This window comes from Palaemon carinicauda, chromosome 2 (genome assembly GCF_036898095.1).
Source record: "Palaemon carinicauda isolate YSFRI2023 chromosome 2, ASM3689809v2, whole genome shotgun sequence".
Classification (NCBI taxonomy): Eukaryota; Metazoa; Arthropoda; class Malacostraca; order Decapoda; family Palaemonidae; genus Palaemon; species Palaemon carinicauda.
The window spans coordinates 187,692,381-187,699,880 of record NC_090726.1 but is presented as its reverse complement, the minus strand read 5'-3'; the positions used below and the strand labels follow the sequence as shown (position 1 = coordinate 187,699,880).

The window sequence follows — 7,500 nt, the reverse complement described above, 5'->3', positions numbered from 1 at the left end:
GTAGTAGTAGTAGTAGTAGTAGTAGTAGTAGTAGTAGTAGTACAAGCTAAGCTATAACCTCAGTTGGAAAAGCAGGATGCTATAAGCTCAAGGGCTCCAACGGGGAAAAATAGCCCAATGAGGAAGGAAAACAAGGAAATAAATAAACTACAAGAGAATTAATGAACATTCAAACCAAAATATTTCAAGAACAGTAACAACATTAAAATAGATCCTTCATACAGTACATACGGTATGAAAACTTAAAAAAAAAAATGCCACTTGTACACTTTTAATACAAAATAATAATTGGATAGAATTCCAAGACTGAAAACGGAGTTATACACGTACACGCGCAAGCAAACACACACACACATACACACACACACAGATTCAACCATTCCCACTCCCTCCCCCTTTCCTAACTACAACTAGGCAGTTTCAGCAATTTGTTGGAGATAATGGTTTCCGAGTGTAAACTCTAGGGGTTACTTCCCTATCAGCAAGGTATGACTACTCCTCTCCCCACTACCCGAGAAACGGGGAGAGACCGAGCAGTCATACGTCTGACCAAGCCGTTAGCGTGACAGGAAAGAAATATATTTGTATATAGGCTATAGCCAGACACATAGCTCTTTATTATATAGGGGAGGATAAAAAGAATGGTAGAAAACGGAGACAGAGAAAAATCCACTTCAAGCGACCTCTTTAAATTTTTAATATGATTACTTGACAAATAAGGCAAGTAAGGAAGATAGGGACAGGATAGCCATACATGAAAGTAGAGGTGCAGTTATAAAACAAGTGAAACGGTTTAGATACTTGGGATCTACTGTAAATCAAGAGGGAGGATGTGAGGCTGAACTTGAGAATAGGATAAAAGCAGCCTGGAGGAAGTGGAGGGAGGTAGCAGGAGTGGTATATGATAGGAAAAGGCCAATCAAGGTGAAAGTCACGATCTATGGCACAATAATAAGACCAGTATTAATGTATGGATCATTAACTTGGGCTTTAAGACGAAAAGAGGAAACAAAGCTTGAGAGAACAGAAATGAAATGGAAATATCACTGTTTGAAAGATCGGAAAATGATGAAATAAGAAGAATGGCAGGTATAGTAAAGATTACAAGAGGATCCCTTTGATCGAAGACATTGGAGAGGGCGCATCAGACAACCGACCCCCTTAATGTTAAAATAATGCCAACATGGAACAAGTAGTTTTCGGTTTTGTAACACATTTATTACCATAATGTTCCTTAATAAAAGGCCTAAAAATTGTAATTTCTGCTACTTCATGTTTTAAATCATATCTAAAGACTACATTTATATTATGACAAAGCAAATTAAAGAAAAAAATAGCCAAACTTAGCTGTGCTGAAGTCTCTCAATTGAAAATTGCATTTCAGAAGTCGGCCATTTTCAACATCCAAGATGGCCGCCAAGGTGACCTAATTAATTTTGGCAACATTGTTTATGAGATTCCTTGACTTGTAAGCATTCCAAAAATGTATAGTTTACAAAATTCCCAAAAAATTCCAACGAAATTACACTAGTGACCTCACTAGTAGGGAAGAAGAGGAGAGCAAGGCCGGGCAATAGGAGAAGGGACTCTTTCTTACATAACAACACCTGAAATGGTATATATAACAAGACGGACAGGTTACCTTGAGCGATAAAGAATTAATGAGATGAACACACAAATGAGTTTCAGACTTATGTTGTGACCAACAACCCCCAATAGATTTGTAACGGTTGATTTCTTAGTAATATTCACGGAAACTTGTGTGTTAAACGGCTTCTTAAAATCATGGGATAGTTAGTTGATCTGGACGATTGATTCTTTTGTAAACAAAGTAATAAATCTAGCAATGTTTTAGGTATACTCCTTCGTAGGGGACTAATAAAAAGCTTTATCTTAATAACGTGGATAAACGGGAGAACGTACAATATTGGAACACAATCTATAATTCAAAATATGCTTTCGCTTTTCCATCGGGATATTGGTTGAAGTACATATTTAAGTTCCGTTTCCATAAATAAGAATAGAGACATAGACAATTCCACAGTAACTAATCAATTCTTCGTAAAGGAACCTCATCTACTTTAAAGTTAAATACCAAGTAAAATATGAGATAAAAGAAGAATTTGAAATAAATGGAAACTACAAAGGCTAAACCACACCTAGTCGTGAGGGTAAAAAATTTCCTTGAAATTATTATTCATCTCAGGACACTACAATGTGGAATAATTCCACAACTTCTCTCTTGCTCACTTAGCACATTTTTAAATCCTGTATATAGACGTCTATGAGCGTTGAAAGTCCGAGTTCATTATACTACTTCATGAATATGTGGTCTTTATCCCCTTTATAGAGATGGTTCTGACATTCATTGAGATAACTTTTTTCCTGAAATGTCATTCTATTAGTGCAGTTCTACGTATTAAGAGATGTTATTTACGCAACACAGCATATTAAGTAGGATTTTCCAGAAATACCTTACCTATTAGCAAGGAAGCCATTCAACCCTTCCCTTTTCTAACTACCACACGGCAGTTGTGGTTTCCGAGTGTACCTCTCGGGGTAACCCCTATCACCAAGGTATGACTACGGGGAGAGATTGAGTAGTTATACGTCAGGCAATGCCGCTCAGCGTGACCAGAAAAAAAACTTGAATGCACTTCGACCACGATAGGGAATGTAGAAAGAGGTGAATGATAATAAAAGTTTGAACGATGTTTTGTAAAACGCCTTGAAGTGTTTAAAATTCAGAACGCATTATCTTTATAGGAAACGGAAATATGATACACATTTAAAAGACTCAACAAAACTTCTTCCTGTGGTTTTGATAACAGAATTCGCTCTTGCTCTCATTTCTCTAGTGCTGAGGATATCCTGTTTCTTGTATTATTATTATTATCATTATTATTATTATTATTATTATTATTATTATTATTATTATTATTACCTCTGTCAGCGAAGTTGGAAGAAGGTTATGTTTCCTCCCCTGTTTATGTGTTTGTTTGTGTGTGTGTGTGTGTGTGTGTGTGTGTGTGTGCGCGCGTGTGTTTGTTTGTGAACAGCTTCCTGGCCACAATCTTAATCGTAGAATAATGAAACTTGCAGGGATCAAATATAATGTAAACAGCTGGAAATAATTAAATTTTGTAGGGTTCAAGGTCAAAGGTCAAGCAAAATGTCCAATTCACATAATAAGTTTGGACATCTTTGTCACAGATTACTTCAAACTTAGTTCATGTTTGAGTGTATGGAAACACCACGCCAATTAATACAGTAGATGTTAAGGTCAAAGGTCAAAGTCGGGCAGAAGGTCGAGAAATAAGCTGTCGCGGTGGAGGTCTGCGCTCTACTGAGTGCCCCTCTAGTTATTATTATTATTTCTATTATTATTATTATTATTATTATTATTATTATTATTATTATTATTATTATTATTACAAGCTAAGCTACAACCCTAATTGGAAAATCAGGATGCTATAAGGCAAAGGACTCCAACAGCGAAAAAAAACCCATTGAGGAAAGAAAACAATGAAATAAATAAACCATAACAGAAGTAACGAACAATTGAAATAAAATATTTTAAGAACAGTAATATCAAAATAGATCTTTAGAAGAAAAATCACACTGGGATATTTATAATGAATATACCACTGAACATAAAATGTTTAAATCATTCTGCTGACGATACGGCCTTTTATAGCGTTGTCTTGTTGAATTTGACCTTTTGAAAAAGAATGGAAGAGAAAGTTCAACGCATGTTTGATGCCTTTCCTGTTTTTAAAAAAGGAGAACTACATGAGTAAGACAATAAAAAATCCGGAAAAAATTTATTAGGATCGGAATGTCTATATCCGCTAAGACTTAGCAATATGGCGGAAACTGATTAGCTATGCACAGTACGTATGGATTACGAAATGGTGCAAGGGTGAACACAATTTGAAATAACGACAAATATAGCACAATTAAGTTAACTAAGCAATTTGTGCTAAAATTGTTAGGTTGTATTATTATTATTATTATTATTATTATTATTATTATAGTCAATTCTTTTTGGTGAGGCAGAATGGCACCGACTCGCAGGGGTGCACTTTTAGCTCGTAAAATATTCCTATTAGTTAATTGGTCGGACAAAAATACTTCCGACCAATCAGCTATTAGGAAACTATTCAGAGCTAAAAGGACACCACTGCGAGTCGATGCAAATCTGCCTCACTAAAAAGAATTGACTATAGCTAAGCTACAATTCTAGCTGGAAAAGCAGAATGCTGTAAGCCCAAGGGCTCCAACAGGGAAAAATAGCCCAGTGAGGAAAGGAAATAAGGAAATAAATAAACTCTATGAGAAGTAATGAACAAATATAAATAAGACATTATAAGAACAGTAACAGCATTAACACAGATCTTTCATATATGAACTATAAAAAGACTTATGTCAGCCTGTTCAACATAAAAAAATTTGCTGCAAGCTTGAACTTTTGGAGGATAAAAGGGATTGTGGGTATATTCAAGTATCAGACCGATATATGACAGGAATATTGGAAAGAAAGGAATTTGACATCTTGGAGAGAAACAGTACACCAGGCAATGGAGGCAACTGTATGCAATAGTGGCATAACATTGCTTAGTATACCAGGGAAGGTGTAAGGTAGGATTTTTACTGATAAAATAAAAACAAATAACAAATGGTGTGATAGGGCAAGAAGTTTTATCCCAGCTGTTACCAAGTTGTAGAATGATCTTCCTAACCGGGTAGTTGAATCAGTAACACTTCAAAAGTTCAAAGTTGCTGCAAATGTTTTTATGTTGAACAGGCTGAAATAAGTCTTTTTATAGTTTATATATGACATATCTGTTTTTACGTTATTACTGTTTTTAGAATGATTTATTGTTAATCTGTTTTCATCATTTATTTATTTCCTTATTTCCTTTCCTCACTGGGCTATTTTTCCCTGTTGGAGCCCTTGGGCTTATAGCATCTTGCTTTTCCAACTAGGGTTGTAGCTTGGCTAATAATAATAATAATAATAATAATAATAATAATAATAATAATAATAATAATAGTGTAAATTTAGATAGGGAAGGTAATGGGTAAATCAAGTGATTGATATGAAAACCTGTACAGTATATGGAATATATGAACCTAAAACAACCTTGTAGAATTGGTATAGAGATAATGACGAGGACATTGAGAATTTACAAAATAATAAAAGAATTAAGTTGTTGAGGTATATCGAAATTTTTAATGCCCAAATGAAGTGTGTTTTAGAAAATGTTGATGGTAGAGTGGCTAGTTCGTTATAAATTTACGCATGAGGTAAGGGCGCGTTATTTCTTTATAGTTGCTTATCGATAGATTGATTTCAAGGAATTAGAAAAAGGACAGTAAATATAGATGTGAAGTTATGATATAAGAAAATTAGTTGTGATAATTAGAGGTTGGTTGATGTTTGTACATGATACCCCACTAATTTGGGATAGCAAAAAAGAGAAACTGCAAAAGCTAGTAAAAAAGCTTGAGGGTGTTGGAAAAAGGAGAATGTTCAGAATGAATGTATGGAAAAATATAGTTCTGAGGACAAATAGACACGAGGAAGATGGAGCTATGACTGATGATATGGATGGAGGAAGAACAGATACAGTTAATTTTTGTAATAGATATACAGAAGGATCTCAACTAGCAAACTTAATTGGTTCCAAGAAGCTGTTTGTGAGTCGAATTGTTTGCAAGTCGAAATTTTTTAGATTTTGGCATAAGGTAGGTCTAACCTGAATCCCATGCCTATGATTTCCAGCTAGAAAAGTCAACAAATAGTTTGGTTTCATATGGAATAGATATCAGGTTATCACAAATGTCGTTTTGCTTACTGTACTAAATATGATACTGTCTTATTACAGTATTTCTTTCTCTTGTCTCTGTTATTTTCAGTTGGATTTGTGTTTGTATCTGAATGTTTGTAAGTTGAGGACCTCCTGTAATGGATGATAGAATGTTGAGAGGCGAGAGTCACAGAATACATAAACGATTGATTGATTGATTTAAAGTTTTCAGGCATCCTGACATTTAAGTTCATTGACGTAGAGGTACATACACGAAGATAGGTAGTAAGTTGTTGTGTGGAGAAGATTAGGTAGGATTTTTTACCATTAATGGAAGAAAAGGTGAGAATTTATGAAGGGACTGTTGAGCTAACACTCTTCGAAAAGATCTATGTATTGATTTATGTATGGATGATGAATGTGAATGAAATAAAAGAAGCTGAAGTTATTATTATCAACATTTCAGTAGAGAATGTGTGGTGTAAGTCAAAGAAGAATTGAAAAGGTGAAAAATATTGTTAAACTTTGAAGTAGTATAAAGGGTAATGTGTGAAGAAATGGATTAGATTTTGTTGAGAGGGTTTGTTCCTGTGGAAAGAATGGAGGAAGGTGTGAGAGAGGTACTGAAAACGATGGGTTTTGATATCCAGGAAATACCATACTGCGTACATCATTGCAGTGAGTGTAGGAGGGTTCATCGCACTACTGATAAATCAATGTCAGTTTACAAAACAGCGCACGCCGAGGAAGTTTTGTGCACAAATGGCTCATCCACAAGTTAGAAGATATGTTGTTATGTATGTGATAAGGAATGTACTGTGATTACATCCTCTGTACGGAGAGAGGAGTAAATGGGAAAAATGTAAACATTTACAACGGACGCATGTGGTCGTACATACGATTTCATGCTTTTCCCATTATAGAAAACATAATCTCACTGTAACTTTGTCATTTAAGCTTTGCTAAGTCAAATTAGCATCAAAACAAGACATTTTACCGTTTGTATTCAATTTCTCAGTAGCCATTCATCTAGTCATGATGAAAATACATCTTACAATTTTCTTAATAATCGCCATCCCATACAAATCTTATTAGACAGCAACGTGATTTTGCTTCTATTGTATTTTAATTCCTTCTGTTTCTGAATACATTTCCCAATTCTCTTTTCATAGACTAGCTTATATAAAGACTATTCAGGTTTTTCATTGATATGAGTTAGGTCTTTATGACTAAAGAAATTAAGTATCATTCATCAGTTTTTATGTATGGGATTTTTGAACGAAAATAGCATAAGAAAAGAAATACTGTGGTGAAGAAGTTCTCTATGTGGTGGGTGGTATAGACCCAGGAAGGGAGGAAGGATGGAGGAAGAATCAGGATTTCTTCCTCACTCCACAATAAAGTCTTCGTTTTATATAAACAAGATTTGTAGAAATTATACATTGAAGATGAAAAAAAAAATACTCTTAGCATTCGACTAACGCGATTGAAGCCTTTCGCAAATGCTCTTAAAAAGGATTAAGTCATGCCCAGTATAAGCAATAGTGTGTGTGTGTGTTGCGTTGCTCACAAAGAAGATAAGCAGCGCACCTCATTATGCCAAAGGAAATTTATTGACGTCACTAATGCCAGGGCCGTAATATCCTGTAGACCCGAGCTGGGTATTTCTTGCGTGTTGTCATTGTGT

At 34.8% G+C, this 7,500-nt stretch overlaps 1 protein-coding gene across 2 annotated transcripts in view; it reads left to right on the top strand.

Annotated features, from left to right (window-relative positions):
- The window catches only part of LOC137628704 (uncharacterized), a 39,500-nt gene that overhangs the window by 5,501 nt on the left and 26,499 nt on the right, over positions 1 to 7,500 (top strand). The window contains exon 1 of one of the 2 annotated variants that reach the window (XM_068359857.1): positions 7,456 to 7,500. This exon is cut by the window's right edge and continues 112 nt beyond it. The exons of the other annotated variant lie outside the window; for it this stretch is intronic. The gene's annotated coding sequence lies outside the window, so the exon portion shown is untranslated. Of the gene's footprint in view, positions 1 to 7,455 lie in introns of those variants that run through there. 2 annotated transcript variants of the gene reach the window in all.